General features: G+C 35.2%; 1 long non-coding RNA gene across 1 annotated transcript; it reads left to right on the forward strand.

Annotated features, from left to right (window-relative positions):
* Window positions 1–430: 430 nt before the first annotated feature.
* LOC121675040 lies at window positions 431–3,473 on the forward strand. The gene is made up of 3 exons (XR_006019945.1): window positions 431–1,459; window positions 3,177–3,249; window positions 3,370–3,473. It is a non-coding gene; the product is annotated as an uncharacterized LOC121675040 (long non-coding RNA).
* Window positions 3,474–19,947: the final 16,474 nt, after the last annotated feature.

Below are 19,947 nucleotides of genomic sequence, written 5' to 3' on the forward strand. Positions count from 1 at the left end.
CTTGCAGACACGTTCTAGGTGAGTGAGTTATTCTGTTGCTCATTGTGTGGTTAAATGAAATAACTGAAGAGCACAGGAATTACAGGCTGGTGGTAGTGCTATTACTGTGCCTGATATATCCTAAAGACACTGAAATGCTGCCTGTGGGGGATATGCCTAAGAACACATTTTCACAGCTGTAACTCCACTTCCATTTTTTATGTGTGTCTTGCCAATTTTAGCTTTAACATATTTAGTAAGTTTTTAATTTTGTTTGTCCATTTCAAAACTGCAATGAATTCTATAGCTAATACAGAAAAAAACCCCAAAAAGATAGTTGTGAACACAGACAAAGCCAGATAAATTACAAAGGCAACAGGGGTTTTCAGTTACCAACCTGTCTGGGCATGTAGTCAGAGGTTCATCGTGCCACCCTTATTTTTATTAATTGTTTTTATTTGGTTCACTCTTCAAGATTTAAAGAATGAGAATGAGTGACTTATGTGGTGTTTGAAATTAATTTGTTTAGTGTAAAAAAAATTGGGGGTAGAAGTTGAAAAATTGAGAGCCTCTATTTTTTTTTTTAAAAAGAGTGTATTTGAACAAGGAAAAAGATGATTATGGTTTGCTTAATCCTCTGTCACATGGATGTTAAAATGTAAGACTGTATTGGAAGTTCTTCAAATTTGTTAGGACTAAAGTTATAACTTACTTTAGAGAGTTATGTCTAATGATCCATCATTAATAATAAACACTTGCGCAGCCTTAAGGATTGATTTTAACTCGTGGAGAAAATAAGCTGTTAAAAAATAAGCTGTAAAAAGGTGATTCAAGTCATACAAAATTGTTCTCAGATCCAGATAATTATTTTATTCTGGCCTTTTAAATAATTGAGTTGTGTATTACATCACTCTTTCCATTTCAAAGGTACCTGAAATGAACCAGAAAGAATAGTGCTAGTTGTCTGTCATCTTAGTACCCATTTCCCCCCACCCCATGCTGTTTTTTGCCAGCTTGCAGCCCAATTCAAAGCTTACAATTACATTGTTAGGGAAATAGAAGAAAATGTTCTGTCAGTCAACTATTAGCAAGAGATACCAGGAATGCAAAATATCTTACATATTTGTACATTGGATTATGGAGCAGAAATCATCTGTAACATTGAAAACCACAAATGCATACACTGACTTTTATTCTTTCTCGTGAAAGAAGCAACTATAAAACAAAATAAAACAAAACAAAACCCTCCAAATACTTAACTGATGTTACCACTGGCACTTTTTTAGGTCTATTCCCTCTGCTATGCTGCCACTGTCTTTTCTCAAAATACTGTTTTTCTCATTATGAATCTTTTTCCAGGGAAACATGGAGAAGGAAATTGAAAAAGTAGCAAGGCTAGTCTCTGAATTGGTTTTGCCACTGCTCTTAAAAAGATTTGCTGAGATGGACCCAGAGTACTTGTTACCTTGCCAACCATAAAGTAAGTGCATACAAGTTCTTTTATTGGTAAATGAAGAGCTGAATGGCTGTTCCCTCAGTCCAGATCTCTAGTGCAGTGTCCAGGTATGCAGGACCATTACTTCTACGAAGCTAACCATCCCTTCCTATAACAGAAACAACCACACAGAGCCCATAGAAAAGCTTTTCTTCAAAGGAAGAAAACTGGCAAACTTGAGCAGAGAGAGTCATAGGAATAGGGATGAATGTAAAAAGGAAGGCTCTCTGTCAAGAAGAATGGAGGAGTTGGTCACCTTAAAAATAGATGACTTGGAAATACATGAGACATGCTTCCTGCTTATATATCTTACAATGAAGAAATTTAATCCAGATATGGTTTAAATGACCCAAATCCAAGTCCTTTATGCAAAATCAGACCCTTCTTTACTAAAAACCAAAATTAAACTCCTGTGAGTAAGGGCTTATGAGACAAATTAACAAAGTACAGAAATGTAAGCAGGCATGATTGTAATGAAAATTTTGTTCTGATTAGTAAGAAAGTTCAGCTAGGTCATGAATACAGGTTGTTTGTTTGCTTCTTTTTCTGAGGAATTGAAACTATGCTAACCTATGAACCTACCATTTACTTTGAATAATCAATTTTTATAAAAATATATTTTTTAATTTTTTCATTGAGTCAGTGAGTGCTGTTCTTTTAATGAGAATTTTGTTGCGTATTTCACTGCAACTCCTCCTTCCCACATTATTTACTGTGAGAATGTGACCTTATTCTGGGTCATTATTCAGTTTAATATTTTAGTATGTTTTTTATCCTGGAAGAAAGGACAATATGTAATAGATCACAACATGAACAAGGTTATTTTCATGAAGATTATTTGCTGTAATTTTTCAGTAGCACTCTGGTAAAGAACCTTTATGGTTGCCATTAACCCTGAGTACAGGGTTATTTTATCCTTCCTGAATTGCTGAAAGAGCTTTAAATGAAAATAAAGCTTTCTGCCAGGAGAAACTAGAAATGTCTGTTTATAACAAATGTTTAAAAGGCTGATAAACTCTCAAACTGAGACAGCGTAAATATGAATGATGTATGCAGTTGTTATTGTAATTTATTGAGAGGGGGTTGATGGACAAAACATTTCCATATGTTTTTTCTGTGAATTCTAAATTAGGACTTGCAGAATTCTACATAATGATCTAAAACAAAAAAGCCTGTGTACTCAGGCAGGCAGGTGTAGGAAAGCTATTGGTCTTATATAGATAGCCATACATTACGAGAAATTTACCTTTCAATCTGCAGCCTAGGCCTATATGTGCAGATGTGCTGTAAATATTCTGATCCACCAGAAGCAGCGTTTCCTTAAGCATTTAGAGATGTCAGAATTATTTTTAATAATTAACAGAAAGTCTGGTAGAAAATGAGAAATATGAACTACCTAGCCTTTTTCATGTGTTGACATCTGTGCTACAGGCAATAAGTGAGATTTTACTGGCTTCACTGGTCTGCTCTGATCCATCAAAATCTCTGGGGAGCGAATTTATGTTGATTATGAGTCTAATTACAATTCCTTTTTTGAAATCTAATTGCTTGTACAAGGTAGAAGAATGAACAAGTAGGAGGTTGCTACCCTCTGTACATGTTGGGTAAAATTCCAGCTGGCAGGGCACTGCTTTCCTCATCTCATTTATCCTCTGTGCTTTAGCCTTGATCTGAACATAATAGTAGCTTCTTTTATTTTCAGCCTGATTTGGGTTCCACATTCTCTGGGAATTATTCCTGGTCTACAGAGATGTAAAGGAAGGAAAAATAGAACTGTAAGTCTCTTTAAAAAAAATCAGGGTCTTTGGGATATTTTTATATATATACATATATATATATAATATATATAAAAGCTGATTCAGATTCATTGGACTTTTTTTTCCTTCTTCACTTAGGTCATGGCCAAATAAAAATTCTCTAGGAATAAAAAAACCCCCCCGTAGGATTGCGAACAATGTGGTTACATGGGGGAGAGTGGTGGTTCCAAGGTTATTCATCCCCCAGGTATGTAACTGTGAATGGACTTAGTATTTTCATGTGGAAGGGTCTTTTATCAAAAATGGGGTGGTACTACAGAGTGAAGGAAACACAAAAATCTTGTGAATTCTTCCAGAACAGAGATTAGTGCCATAGGTTATAGAACCACTTTATCGTCATAAAGACCATTCTCTTTCAGAAGTATCTACGAGTGTACAGCTTACTGGAAAATGAGCAACAAAATTTGGGACAATAGTGGTGTAAGTATTATTTGTAGATCTTAGGCCTTACCTGTCTCACAGCCAGTGCCCTTAGTGGAACCTTAACTGGGTACCAACAGGCATTGCCCAGAGGAAGGAGCTGTCAGGGGAAATTTCCTTTGGCAATCCCCTTTGGCAGCCTTTTCCTGGCCCTATACATACTGTAGCTCTGGGATCTCTTTGGCAACCTCTCCCTGCCAGCCCTAACTAGATGGTCAGATAAGTCTTTACCTTGGACCAACAGCCATGACCCATAGAGAAAGGTTTCAGGGGAAATTTCTTTTTTTTGCCTTCCTTTTTGGCAGGCCTTTTATCCTTATTTACACTAGGTGTATCTCTAGGGTGTGTTGTTTTCTCAACATTAATTCTATGCCTTCATCTGAGCCTTAACCCAACATCTATAAAACGAATTTTTTTTGCAGCCCACCTCTTGCTTTGGCATCCCCTTCTCAGCCTTACTTGGCAGCTTTAGGCTTTCTTTGTTTACAAACTTTAAGAAAAATTGCAGGTCTTAACGACAGTTTATGAGTGTGTGTTTGGCAACTTTTATTCTTTTAGGAAAATGTATCAGTCCTTCATTGTTATGCTGAATGTGCAGTAAATTCATATGCTGCATGCTGAATAGGCAGGCTGTTAGTGCTACTCTTCTCAAACACTTGTTCTGACATAATTTAGTTTATACTAAAATTAATTCTGAGGGGAGATAGTTACTTTTATGGTATGGAATGAACAGAAAGACCTAAACTCCTTCAGATGAACATATGTGATATCTAAAAGTCTATTTAAAGACTATGTAAAGAAGATATTTCTCTATCATCTAACTGCTATATTCTCTCAATCCCCTAAAGTAATTGAAATACCTAATTCTGTAGATGTTGCATTCATGATGCATACAGAACCAGTGTGCATAACAAGGCTGTAAGCACTTCTGTATTTTACTTCAAGGAAGAAGTGGTCTCAGGTGATTTGAGTGAATATTGCTGTCACACTTATTTTAAAGCAAGTTCAACTACATTTTAAACTGGAAATTTAATAACATATGATACCTTTCATTAGAGCATCTGTTAGAAAGAAATATATTTTCTTCTCTGTGTAGAGGGAGAAGAATCACCTTTGCTCGTTCGGCACATGCAGAATGTAATGTCACATGATATGTCTGTTCTACTGGCAGATTTTGTAACATGGCTGGAATGATAAAGCTCACAACATCATTAAAGTGGCAAGAGTTTAACAATCCCTGGTTTACTGCTTAAAATATAACCTTCTGGTGTTTCAGAAATTCATGAAGTTTTCAAGTCTTGGGGATAAAAAAAAAAGTATGATAAAGTTACTTCATCTTGAACTATGCAGTAGAGGTGGAATACTAACCTATATGAGGGTGATTCCATTTTGGTAGGAAAAGGCTTAAAAATATATATGATCAAGTTCTAAAAATTAATAGAAGTGATAGCTGAGGAGGAAAGTGATGACAAGCAGAAATGTTACTCACAAAATTCCACAGTTCTGGAATTAAGGGGCAGTCCCTGAAACCACTAGGATGTCAGTATAAAATAGATACTTTTTCATGCAGAATGTCGAAATTCTCAAATTTCTCACTCCAGGAAATTGTGGAGTGGCAGAGTTTGAAACAGACTTTAGCTGCATGCAACAGAGGATGTCACAATAGAATCTTTTACGTTGTTAAACATCAATCCCTACCCAGAAAGTGATTGAGCTGCTCAGCAGAAGTTGCTCCAGAAAACTAAGCCTCCTCTACCATTAGAAAGGAGAAAACCAAGGATCCATCCCCTTCTGTCCTCTGGCCTTATTAAATAGTTTTCCACCTTCATCCTCTGCAGGACATGGTATGTGATCTGGTCACAAGGATTGTATTGTGCAAAACTAGCATGCATACTTTTTAATGTCCTTTTGAAGTGGAATAGTATTGATTGTAGATTGTTTTAAAAGAAAGTATCAGAATCACTGCATATACCCTTAAATGATATTCACTTTCAAAAGGACTGTTAGCTATTATTGTGGAGATTAACTTGAACAGTGAGAAATGTGGGCAGAGATCTTTGATAGTATTGTTTTCTTAGCTTATGCTTCAGTGAAAACTAGGAAATAGCCTGTATTTAAACTTGTGAGTCTATCTCCCCAGAAGCCTGTTAATTGCTGAGTGATGACCCTGTGTGGTGAGAGCATATTGATTTTTCATCTTTTAGTCAACTCAAATTAACTCTTTGTTTCAGAAAAGGTCATATTTGTTATTTAATTGTGAATTATTAGAAGTAATTGAGCATTGGTTTGTGTGTTGGTAAACAGGATATAATGTTAATTTGTCTTCTCAAACTGTGGTACATTTTAAAGTTTCTTTTTGTTGTTTATGTAGTAATTGCTTTCAGATTTTTCATTTATTTTCCGCCGGGTTTTCCCTGATGATATAACGTTCAGATTCTTTTTACACAAAATGTCAATTTTTGATGAAAACACATCATTTCTAGTAATGTTTGCCTTTCTAGACAGTGTGGAAGATGGATTCATATACCTGGCTGAGCCATAAAATAAGAATTTTAATTTATAATTACTTGTGCTTTGGCTAGTTCTCCCTGAAATGTTAGGAATCAGGACTTACCCCCAGCAGACATTTGTATTTGATCTCAAATAGTTTCAAAGTAATTTTTTCTTGTAGTAAAGGTAGAACATGTGATTTAACGTATTATTGCTGCATGCCATGGAGAGTTTAATCTTTGTTAATATGCAGTGAAACAGCATGTTTTCTTAGATCCAGAGCCTCAAAAGCCCTTGGGTCTCAGCTATGGAATGGAGTTCCCAACTGAAATTCCTGACATGGTGCTGCCAAACTTGCCTTCAGCTGAAGTTTTCTGGGCATCTAGGCATGTACAGAAATTTTGCTTCCATTGTATCCCAGTTAGATGACCAGGCACATGTTTTGTGCTCAATCCTGCTCCAGATCCTCACAAAAGGGTCCTTCAAGGGTTTACTGAGAGAGGCTACATTCAATAAGCCTCTTCTTTGATACACCACAGGCATGTGCTTGAATTCCTTTTGCTCAATATTGTAGCTCCATTTTGCAGAGGTATGTTAGTCTGAGATCTCTTGTCTTTCCCTTGTGTGAGGGATTTTACCCTATTTTTTCCACGTAGGTGAATGTTGGAGTTGGAGGCTTTTGCTAATTTGTTTGGAGGCACTTGCCATTCTTTTATTGAAACTGTTCCAGTATGCCATGAGCAACCAAAATATTGTTGGAGCAGGTAAAAAGCAAGCAAAACTGTTTGAAGGGATTTGGAAATTCTGAAGAGGCCTATTCTTCAACTTCTACTTCAAGACAAAGTCAATTTAGAATAGACAGATATTTTATTGAAAGCACAAATCCAATCTTCAGAACAGGTGTCCTTTCAAATTTTTTTTTCTTTTAACATCTTCCAGCAGCTCTTCCCCTGCCCATGTTCCCTCTCCACAAGGCTGAGAGATTTTGGGCTGTTGCAGTGCTTAATGTTCTTCCTGCCTGCCAAAATCTCGTATGAAAATCCAGTAAACAGTTGTTATTCTAGATTAGTTATTCTCAGCTATTTCTTAGTGTGTGGACCTCTTTAGAAAATTCCCATTAATAGTGTTATACAGCATAAGAACCTTTCTTTATGCACTGTGGATTTTTTTAGAGGCAGTTGAGACACAGCTTGTATTATCTATAGAAGAATATTTGTTGCATCTTCATGGTTCCTCTCTGAGAATACTACTTCCTTTTAGATAGAAAACTGAATTTAGTTTTTGTTTTTGTTTCACATGATCTGGATTTAGGTTAATGATCTCTAAATAAGAAACCTCATCAATTACAAGTAATTTGGTTTAAATTCCCCAGCTTTTTTTTTCCAGCAGAGAACATCCAGAGCTAATAATTACTTCAGAGTAAATTATTCACCATGAGTATATAATGTATACATTAATATATTTAATTCTTCTGATAGGCTGACTGTAAGCCTGAGATACTCCATAAAAGCAGCAAGCCTATATTTAGAATAGCTTTACTTCTTTTCATAAAGACAAGCCATCTTCAAAGTGTATGTGTGTACATACATTGTGGGAGTGGGGCACTTAGAGGTTATACCTCTAGCAGTTTGGTTCACTTAAAGTTAATTTATTTTCTTATATAACTTGATTCCTTTTCACCAAGGCTGAAAAAAAAAATCAATTTCTATGACACGTCACCTCTTCAAAGTTGTTAGCAGTGCTGCTGATTCATGACATGATTACCATGCCTTCAGAAGTTCAATTAGCTCAATCTGAAATAGAATTTCCAAAGGCAGTGTTATCCTTTGAGGTAATATAAATGTCAGAAAAAATGTACTAGCTGAATAAATACCATCCACTTACAGTTAAATACTAAGACTGCAGATGGATTCTACTTATGGCACTTAAGCAAACGGAGCCATACTGTAGAAAAGGTTGCAAATATGCCTTTCAACCCTGTGAATTCTGCCCAAGAAGAATCAATATTAACAAAAAATAGGCTTGCAGAGTTCTAAAGTAAGGTGCTTCTCTAAGTTCTGTATTGTTGTGAAAGTCTTTCTGCTTTGAAATCAAATGCACTTGAATCCATTTATTTGCTGTTGCATTTTTTTGTGTACTGCTGATACTCTAAGTTCTGAAATTTCACTAAATTTCAAATTAAACTTCACATAAATTAAGAAAACAGAATTATTTCCATTTTGGAAGAGTTTAACTGTTTTGGTGAATAGAAGGTTTGGCACCCAATGCAGCTGCTATGGATGTGTGCTGGGCTCTTCAACTTTGCACATCATGGATACACCTCTGGCTTTTCTTTGGAGGGGTGACAGTTGCATGCTCTGTACAGTCTTCACTTCTGTTAATCTGGTAATATGAAAAATGGATTTAGGATAAAAGTAGTCACTGAAAAGGGAGATTGATAGACAAAGTGATTTAAACCTAGCCCAAGGTTACTGTGTGTTTTTTCTTAAGGGGGCAGAAGAATATCCCCCAAAAAACTATGATCTATGGTGACAGCTGGGGTAAATGAGGTGGGTATGCTTGACTGGCAGGTTTATATGAAGGGTTTTGTATTGTACAGCATGTAATACGTAACAAAGCTGGCTTTAATAGTTTGCCTACTGGGCCTCAAAGGCTTTCAGTCAGTTTCTTTTCAGAATGTGTTTGTAGTGCTCCTTCTCTTCATGTTGCTATGGAACTTATGGGGTGTGTGGGGTATACAGCTTACTGTAACAGATCCAAGGCTTAAGAATAGTATAGGTTTAAGGCTTTCACATAAGCATATGAACAGTGCAAAACAGACAGTGGAAGTTTTCAGAAAAACATTCAGAAGCAGTGTGGTTATTGGGACTTGGATTTTTTTGGGATATGTGATATTCCCTGACACTAGATTCTCTGGATTCAATATACCTCATAGAATATTCTAAGAGCTGCCTAGGCACACAATGATATGCCTTGCCCAGACGTCATCAACATCTTGGTGTTTTTTCTACATCAGACCTTAATCTAGGACAATTAAGGAGACAGTAGGTGCAGTAAAAGCAGTATGTTTGGTGCTTTTGCAATCACCTTGTTGCAGCTGTGTTCTGCAAACCCACATGTTGTAAAAAATACGCAGAAAAAACTAATGTTGTATTTTGCTTCAGCCAAATGATGATATAAGGGAACAGGTTGGGGTTCCAGTGCACAGCTGAAAGTTATGAGGCAAAGAGGAATAATTTAGTAAAGGATGCTCCTCTTTCTAGCATTAAATCAATCAAAACAATGGTTTAGGTTCAACATTCTCACCAGCAAAAATTCCTCCATGAGCCAAAATGGAGAACAGGACAACCTGTTCATTTTCAGTTCCTGTGCAGTGAAAATGTTGTGGTATTACGAATCAGTTTCTGAAAGCTGCTAGAACTATCAGGCATAATCCAAGCCCTGCAATCTATTTTGAAACATTATTCTCTAAATCTTAATACGTCTCACCATCATTTTTTCAACTATTGGTTAGTGTTTCTGAGATGCAGATGACCTTTATTACACAGACTCTGGGGTAACAGCTCGAGTATTTTTTTTCCAGGGCATAATGGATGGATTTGATATGAACAGCTTGCTTTTAGGTTTAGTGTTGGAAAAAGTAATTACTATAAGGCAATTGCACTGCTGTTGGTTTTGTTTGGAACATAAGGTGACTATTCCAGCACAATTTTGGATGAAATCTGGTTATATTTTGATAAAATCCCAAGTAAATATTTGCCGGTAAGAATCATGCTCTGATAAACATCCCGTATCTATAAACAAAAATTGTAGTGGTAACCAAGCAAAACTTCATATTTCTTACACTGGTCAGATGACCCTGGTGCTGCACAGGACTGGTGTTGAAGGGAAAAAGACCCTGGATGCAGGTTGAAAGTTCAGTGTTTTTTTTTTTTCATGACATGTCAGCTTTTGATTTTGTGTGGTGTTTGCCTTATTATATATTTTACTTTTTTCTTGATTAAAAATTAAAATACTAACTTGTCATGGTTTGGGAATGGTATTTTACAATTTAGTAGTCTCACTAAAACCATGCCACTGCTCACTTCTGCCGTTCTCCTCCAACTGGAAGCACAAAAGGCAAAGATCATGGGTGGAGTTGCCTTGTGACATAGGAACTGGCTTTCTGACTATTTATTTTTTGTAATTACCAGAAACATTAGAGTGAGCCTAGAACTACAGGAGCTCAAATAGACACCTGTATTGTTCACTAAATAGTTACACATTTGTGATGTCATAACTGGCTATTGTAGAAATGATTACAGGGTACCAGAGTTTTGACTTAAAGTGTTGAGTAAGAGAAGAAACCAATTAGCACTTATAGGAAAAATTGTCATTTCTTGAACAATCTCAGCAAGAGAGACACAACTATCTTGATTTCTTCCTAAAGTAATATTCTCCAGTTTTTTGAAAGCTGTCAGAGTAAGCATTTTGCTCTTGCTAAGAGATACCCTTGAAGTGTGTCGTATGATGTTATGCAGAATATATGCTGTCGAAATACAGAGATTTGGAAGAGCCTGTGGGACAGGTGAATGAAAGGATTTGTAAATCTTCTTCATCAAGTATTAAAAGTATTACCATAGAGAAGATAGTTCTCTGCCTGTATAATGCAATGGGAGGCAGGTACTTTCAGTTCTTTCCAAATTCAGGTCTTAAGCTTCATGGGTCTCTTCAGAAGGTTTGCTTTTGATTAACTCTACATAACTTGCAGTGTCTACTTCATGAACTTCTGAATTTTTTTTTTTTTTTTTGCAAAACCAAGTGATACCACTGAACAATTTAAAAGCAAATCTATTATGCTCTTTTTGATGAGGAAAACAAGAATATAGCTTTACTGACAAGAAGTCCAACAATACTGAAGGAGTAGCACCTCAACTACCTTATTTCTCCAGGCCACAAATTAGATAAGTATGGAGTCTAACAAATGGTATTTTTGTAAAGCTCCAAATATCTTGAAAATAATGAACTTAGTGTAATCCAATCAAAAATATTCCTAACTTTGCTTCAGGTTTATAAGTATACTTTTCTTCAGCTAAGAAGTACATTTTTAACTGAAATGGGAGTCAGAGACTGGCCCCACAGTTATCTGTGTAAGATTCAAGGAAATTGGAGAATGCTGTAAAACAGATTGAAGTTCAAAACTGTTCTAATGAATAGGTTTATCCGGAAACAACTATTTTGTTTTATAAGCACAAATAGCTGCTTTTTTTAATGTTGACAAATTAGAAGCACTGCTGCCACTGTGACTGAAACACTTGCTTGATAGGTCAGTGCTATTTAAAGATCACACAAAAGCTATCAAAGGAAACACACAAAGAAAGGGCAAACGTTTGACTCTTTGCTGGAGGTGACCGACAACAAATAGAGTTTATGTGGAACTTTTAAGGGAGGTGATTAATTTAGGAAGGCATGGAAAGGAAAATAGGAACACCTGAATGTGGTAACACTTTGTGTTTAGTAAGCACTTTGTGTGTAATAAGCGGTGTTATTTGTAATTGTGAAAGTCATACTCTGAAGCCTTTAACTTAAGATATTTTGATGTGACTTTCAGAGAGTCAGAGTTAAAGGATATGGAAATGATAATGTACTCCACAGCAGAAGTTATTCCTAGGCTTTTAGTTATGCAAGCTCTGAAAATGGGGTTTATCTGTCTTACAAAATACACAAATTGTTAAAGACCAGTTTGATATTAGATTAGTAGCAAAACTAGAGAAGGATGAGTGGGAAATATGCAGCATGAAATAACTAAGAGAAAGTTGCATAACTTTGAATTAACCAAGTAATATTTTCCAAAATTAGTGGTTATTAGATTTTTCTTCAAAACAAAACTATAAAAAATAATATTTTATAATTTGCCAGTTGATCACAACTTACAATATACAGGTACTTTATGTTTCATTGTTTGCTAAAATTATTTTAAAACTTCTTGAAAATATTTGGGAACATATAATTGCATAACTAATATTGTGCTGCCCTTGTTTAATGCTGTGGTAACAAAGGCCTTAACTTTTCTCTTTTAAATGCTGCTTATCATTCTATGTACTCATAGCCATGTTCTTTCAGCTTTCAACACTTTCATTTTTATTAATTTCATGAATTATTGTTTACTTTTTAATTCTGCAGTCTTGGATTTCAATGTTCTTAGGTCTTGTCAGTACCAGAGATATCTGTATCCTTCTTTGATTAAGTTAATGTAGCAGCAGACCTAAGGGTGGATTTCTGATTATTTCATGCATTTTGTGAGATTGAGACACATCGGACTGGATGGCTCCTGTTTTCAGCTATTACTCTCATCAGGATAAAATTGAGTTTTTTGGTATCACTTGTATATAATGACTAGATTTGATTTTGAATCCTCTGGTATAAATGATTGTGTGAAACTGAGCATCTGATAATACTACAATCAGATGAAGTCTGTATTAGTAAAGTATCAAATTGAAATATAGGGTATACAGGTTCTCTTTACTGTTAGTCCAAGGACAGAGCAGTGATGAGAGAGGTGCTTCATTTCTATGTGCTGGACTTAACCTGCCTGTAAAGTGGGTATAACTATGCTAATACATGTAAAGTGCATGCATTAGATGTTTAAAGCACTGTAGGAGAAAAGTTACTATTAAAGGCATGATTCCTGTGTTATCTCTGTTCAGTCCAGTCTGGGAAATCCCAGTCTAACTGCTGGACAACTGGACTCTTTTGAATAATTGAAGTTTTTAACTTAACACTGTTGTTTTTCTTGGTTTTTTTGTTTGTTTTGATTTTGCTTTGTTTTGGCTTTTTTTTGTTTTTTTGGGGGGGGGATTGGGTTGCTTCTTTTTATTCATGAGCATCTTGTTTTATTTCAAAATGAAGAAGTAGCTCTGTTCTTTCAAAGATTTATTTGTATACCAGTAGTATAAAGTGGTGTACTTAAAAGCCTTACGAAACAAGTCAGATCAGTAATCTAAAAGTGGCATGGAAATAAAAAGTTCTCTTTCCTCTAGAAGTATACCAAGATAATATACAGATGTTAAGTCACATTCCCAATTTTTAATCCTCTGTGGAGGTGATACCCTTTTTCTGAAGTTTTGCCTGTACACTAGAAGTGCATGTATGGAATTAGGAGGATTGGGCAACTAGAAATTAGTGAAATACTGATAATATCTTGTTTTGAGTAAAAACATTAATACAAACTCTAGTTTGCTCCTAGTAGTATGAAATTTGTTTCTTGTTAATGCTCTCAAGTATAGGTCTTCTGTTGCTAAGGTCCTCCTTGATCGTCCTAGTTTGTCATGAAGAATTACTGCTCAAAAAGGTGGTTTTGACCTTACCTTATGTTGGTGTGGCCTCTTGCAGCAGCTTCCAGCACACCAAGGTTCCAGGGAGGATTGACAGGACAAAGAGAACTAAACTCTCTAACCACAGCAAAACACAAGACTACAGGACATCAAATAGCACTGTAAAAAGAAGCTGAAAGGAATTTCTCTTCACACATTAGAAAATCTTTGATTCTCTGTTTCATGTCTCACCAGCTTGGGCAGGGGATGTTCCTCTGTCTCCAACTACATTACTGGGTGGCAGTACTGTAAGAGAGTGGCTGCTATTTTCAGGGGCTTGTCTAGTATGAACAGAAGAATAAAGCCAGTGTAATAGTAATAATTAAAGTAGTATGTAATAACACTGAAAAGTACCTCTCTATCCAAGTAATTGTGTGAAACAAAAATTTCTTTTATACTTTGCCCGTAGACTAAAAGGAAACCAGAAAAGAAACACTAATAAACCATAGCAAATATAATAAAATAAGGTGGTTTTTTTCCTGCATGAAAGCATGATTTTTTGAACTATACTATTCATATGAAGTAGAACATCTCTAGATGTGGAAGGAAGAAAGGTTTACTTATAAATAGCCAAAAAGTAGGTCTGTAATCTGGTATGAGAACTACATCCCTATTTCAAATCAGTAGGAATCAAAAAAACCCAGAATTTGTGACATCTAGGCAAGATCATAAAAGATGATGATACATTGGCTTGTCACAGTTTCTTTGAAAAGTTTGCTTATGACTGTTTTTTAAGGTCCTGTGTGGTAGTCAGATAAAAAGAATGTTCATTGGTCAGTTAGGAAGGCAAAAGAAGCCAGAGTATATGTGATTTCAGAGGGGCTTAGAGGATTATGCTATACTGTGTAAAAGCAAAACAGTAATTAAGGTCTCCAGATCGAAAACATGTATATATGCAAGAAAACATCTAAAATAAAACAAAACCATTCAGATTCAGCCACTGACTATGGTTTTTGCTACATTCGTGTGATGAAAGTGTTGAGGGAGGTGAGGGGTTTTAGTTGTTTTTGTTTTTTTTTTTCCCTTAAGATGAATTTAAATAGTTTCAGGCTGAGATTCTCATTAACTAGGAAAACATTAGGATGAAATAACTCGAATAGCACCTATGTAACCTGTCGAATAGATCTACAGCCACAATTACTGAAAGGCTTTCATGTGCAAAGTGTATCCTCAAACTTTAATAGAGTGTTTGAAATCAAGTTCATCTGATAATGACTAAGTTGAAAATATTGACAGGTTCCAGGTAAAAAGCTGTCTTCTTTGTCATCAACAAGTGGCAAATAATCGATCATTCAGTGGAAGAATGGTTACTTGAGAATTTAACTAGGTGACTTAGTATCCTGTAGTGTAATTCTTGATACATCACTTCCTCGTTGCCTTAACAATTTTGCTTTAAATACCCTGTACTTGACTTATAAAACTTATTTCCACCTTCTTTTTATTTAGAAAAAAGGTTGGTATATAAGCACATTTGTTTGTGGGGAAATAGAAACAGCCACTCTTCTCTATAATTTTTAGGAACCGTTATTCAAATTGCTTTTTAAAAATTCTGTCCATGTCTTGAATGGAAATTTTAATTAGGTTCTGGATGCCAGTCTTGTGATGTAAGGTATAGAATACACAGAAGCACAGAGGCTTCCTGTACCAAAAATGTTAAATTTTTTTTTCATAATAACTGTGACCTTTTTAAACCATTTTAAAATTAGTTTCTTGGTTTCTTAATTTTGAGTCAGATTATATATAAACGCTGTTGTTCTCCTTTGGAGGAAGTCTTGCATAATTTAGTAATAAAACAAATACGCTTTGTTATACTCTTTAAAATCTCAGCAGTTCTAGCTCATATCTGATGTGCATGGGTACTGCAGTCACTAAGGGATGACATAATGTCCTATAGTGCATTTCACATGAATCTATACAATTCTAAGGGAAATGTAAAATACATAGTACATGCCTATATTCTTTTCTATAAAACATGTGTGGTGTAATTTGAATCTCCTGAGGAATCTGATGAATATTTCTTCCCCTTGAAAATTAAAGGGAAACAAAATAAAATACTCCCTACAATATTTATGGTCTATATATTGACTAAGATGGAGACTATACCTAGTTGCATTTCATATAATGAAAATGCATTTCTTTTTTATCTAATTGAGAATTGGGATGGCTTTATAAGCCTGTTTTGGTGTCCCTGAGGACATTGCCAGGGAAAATGTAAAACCCACATGGTCTCCACAACTCTCTCCTAAGACCATGTTTTTGTCTTGGAAGTAACACAGTGTAATATGAGATACAGCAGTTGCCAAGGTAACTTCTTTTCTCATTTGATAGCAGCAGGTGAATGGTTGCCTGGATATCCACAGTAATTTGCTGGGGCTTTAGTAATTCACGAAGGATATACACATTCTTTTCCAGGCTTGTTTTTCTCTCACAGAAGCTTTGACTAAAATCCCAAGGTACATGATAAGTATTAAAATATTATTCAATATTATTAAATAATTATTCTTCCTTTAGTGCTGTTTTTTTAATATTAATATTTTAATACTGTTTTAAATGCAGAATATTAGGCCAAGATCTTTTTATATTATGATAGCTCTTTTCAGAGGAACTTATTTTCTGATTTTTTTTTAATCTTGGTTAACTATTTAAAAACCCTTCAGAAATTTAACTACTTAACACTATATTCAAATCTGAAGCTAATGAGACAAATCCTGCAAGTGGAATTTCTGGTTTGTTTCTATTGCACTTTCCTTTAGTGAAATCAGTAAGATGTTAGAATGAGAGACCAGTCTTATTTTCAAACTCTGCTGCAGCATTCTCCTGAATTTAAAAGGAAATACACTCAGCAAAGAGGTGTTCAGATTTCATGGACTTTGAGAATAGATGTGAAAGTTCTCATGAAATATGACATAATAATTTCTTTCAGTGATTAGAACCTAAGTTGTCATTGTGTCATTATTCAGTTTTAGATTTACTGTATAAGACTTACAGTTTTATTCAGTCTGTTGGCAGGTCCAGAAAGAATCTGTTGCATTGTTTATACCACAGTTTATTAGCTTATTACATACACATAATCAGAATGGGAAAAAAATCTTAAATTTGGGACAAACAGAATGTGTTTTAGAGGTTTCACTTGTTCATGAAGTTGACTATACAAGCTCCTAAACATGTCATATGTATGTGGCCTGAGTTCCAGCTGTTAAATACCTCAGAACTGAACAATCTCCTCACGTAATCACTAAATTTAGCCCTTTCTTTAAGAAATAGCATTTCTTAAAGAAAAATATATGTTTCTTCATAATTCTTTTTCTATTATGAATAATACCAATGTCCCCAAATAATAACATTACAAACAAGCTGGCAGTACATAAGTAACCAGCTAAATAAAACCACCAGCCATATTTATGAAGAGAAGGACAAGACAAAATCAAACCCATTCTACCTAAGAATTAAATACATACTCTCAGTGGAACTGTTCTGTATACTGGCAATCATGACATTCTGAGAGATTTGATGGAAATCTTGCATTTATTTAATTTATATAGGTTTTCTCTTTATGGACACTTGATTTCTGAAAAGTAGAATTAGTGCTGGAAATGAGTCTTCTAAAGCTGACAGTGAAACTGCATTAGAAGTTTAGTCTGCTTTCTTTCAGTTACTGAAATAAAATGGAAGGTATGCTATTGTTGTATGGGTTAGACAACTCTTGGCTCAGAAGTAAATTGTTTTGCCTGTCTAAAAAGGAGTTGGGGAACAAGTAGATTTTTAGGCATCCATCTTAGCCAAGACTACCATCTGACAGGTAGACTCAACATCTTGACAGCACTGTAAATGTTAATGTTAGCTCTGCTTTGTTTTGATAGCCTTGTCAGACACTTATTCACCAATAGTACTTATTTAAGTAGATCAGACTCTTAGAATTAACAAAACTACTTTAATTCCCACTTTGAAGGACACATTTTTACTGAGGCGTGTAACTTCAATCAGATGTGATAGTTGTTTTCTTCTCCCTTCATGACTTGGCACTAAATCCTGTAGCTCAAATGAATGACAGCAGTGACCAAAGCACAGCTCTAAGATTCTAGATTGACTTAGAAGTTACCTGAAGTGCAGCAACTTGTAACAAATAAACCTCTACAAGGCTTCTGGAGAAGCTTTCATAAAAATTATTTTTTAAATGTTTAATTATTAAAATAAATTTCTCTCTCTTCCTGTAAAGATTTCCAAACTCATATCTGCTATTAAACACAGGTGAACCAAAAGAATGTTACTGTAGCTGCTAGTAATTTCTGAACAACAGAAAAAAATGCCTCATTGATATATACTTATTCCCTCTGGTTCTAAATATCGTGCTTTCAATTTATAAAGTCTCTCATTAGTGGAACAGGATGGAAAACACAGTCCTTTTAAGCTGAAAAACAAGTACTCCTGTTTATTTCAGTAGGGCAAAACTGACGCTTCTTCAACAATACCCTGGAAGTTTGCAACTTCAGTACAGTTATAGGTAAAAAGCAAAATTAACCCAACCAAACATAAAACATCAAACAAAACTGAGGGTACTTAGCTCCTCCTAAAGTTGCATTTCTCTGTGGTAATTATATTATTTCTCCCATAGGTGTAATAGGGCTTCTAGAAGTTGTTAGTACCAGGCATGTGTTTTCTTCAAAATGACTATTGTTGCAGAGGTGACTCATCAAATGTGTTGTGTTTTCAAAATTCTTCTTTATAGAAGTAAAGGTTGGCAGTTGCTGGGAATTTTAACAGCTCTGACAAATTTAACCTGTGAAATACAGACCTGGGAGTCCAGAAAATAGCTTTGAAAGGATTCAGTATTACATTTCAATAGAAGAACCACTGAATTTAATTTTTTCTTAACTATGATGTTTAAAGTTTGGCGCTTTTTGTGTGTCCAGAAGCTGCAGAACAGATGTAATATTTACGAAAAGATTAACGACATAGTAATGTTTGAAAACATGGTGATATATTGTGACATGAGTGATCTTTGTAAGTTGTTAGAAAACGGTGTGTTCTGCAGCAAACTTCTCAGCATCTTTGTCTACTTTATCTACTCTTCTTGCGGCTGAGTTTTGATATCTAAAAGGGTAGGTGGAAGTCCCTGGAGAGCAACTGCTTGAACAACCTCTTTGCAGAAGAGTAAAATTACATATATAAAGCTTTCTTAGGTGAGTTGTTTCTTCCTTAAAATATGAGTGAAAAGATTTTCAGGCCACAGATTGAATTTCTGTCTCTTGATCAATAGCAAATCAATATCAGATCGATTAAAAATATGTCTGAATGTCTTTTAAATTTTCTATAGTGTTTCAGTGCAACTGCTTATATAAACACTTTTTTTCCTTATTGAAATGATACAGAAGTAATTTTACTGGCTATAATCCTTCCAGGGTAAATTAGTTTGAGGTGGAGGAAAAAGCTGTGAGAGAACAAGTGCTTGGACTCCTGAAGTCTAGAAGCAGAAATGTATCATTTGAGCTGCTTTAGTTAGAGGAACTAAAGCAGTTAATAGAAGTGAGTCCTGTGAGTGAAGAGGTAGGTTAAAATAGATTTTAAAAGAGAGGTAGGTTAAAATAGTTTTGGATAAGCCACTATACTGAGGCAGTCACATGTTTAACAGCAGATTGAATTGAGCCTTGTGAAGATCAGAGCTCCTAAAACTGGTTTCTAGAAATAAGCTGAGAATGCTCTTTTACCAGGCAGTGGGAGCCCAGTGTGTGTGTTAGGGCTTCACTGCACTGTGGCCGTAAATGATGTTATGGACTGTGTGTGTATTACTGACTCTTATAAATGGAATTTATCAATGTAACTGGTTTTGAAAATAATGATTTTAAATAATGGATTTGAAGTGAGTAAAGTTTTTCTATTGCTTATGATGTACCATTTAAGAAAGCAAGCTACACTGATTAGAAAAAAAAAATTGTTAAATCACAGTTTGATCTTGTGTTGGTCCAAACGGCCACCACAAAACAAATGCTGGTAAAATCCTACTTTGAGTTATTTTGACAACATAAACAATATTTAGGGACTTAAAAGTTGAATGTGTGCAAATTCCATCCAGTATAATGTAAAACTTCATCTCCAGCTTTCATTAGGCATTCTCAAGTTCTGTATATTGTGGCTAAATACAATCCAGGCATTTATGAGTGCAGATGGTGGTTTTAACCAGCTGTACTACTGTGATGTAAAAGGAATTCCTTGTAACATAGAAGGGCACCTCATCAGCTGAGGGGAATGCAAGGAGAAGCCATCTAAATGAGCCCATAGAAACATCTGTTGCAGTCATAAATATATATGAGTCTGTTCAGCTGTACAGAATTAAAATTGTTTCACTAACACTTACTTTAATAAGCTATAAAAGAGATTGCATTGCAAATTATAGATG

Source organism: Corvus kubaryi, unplaced genomic scaffold, assembly GCF_017639235.1.
Source record: "Corvus kubaryi isolate FWS band 111438036 unplaced genomic scaffold, C.kubaryi_AGA036_p1.0 71, whole genome shotgun sequence".
NCBI classification, from domain to species: Eukaryota; Metazoa; Chordata; class Aves; order Passeriformes; family Corvidae; genus Corvus; species Corvus kubaryi.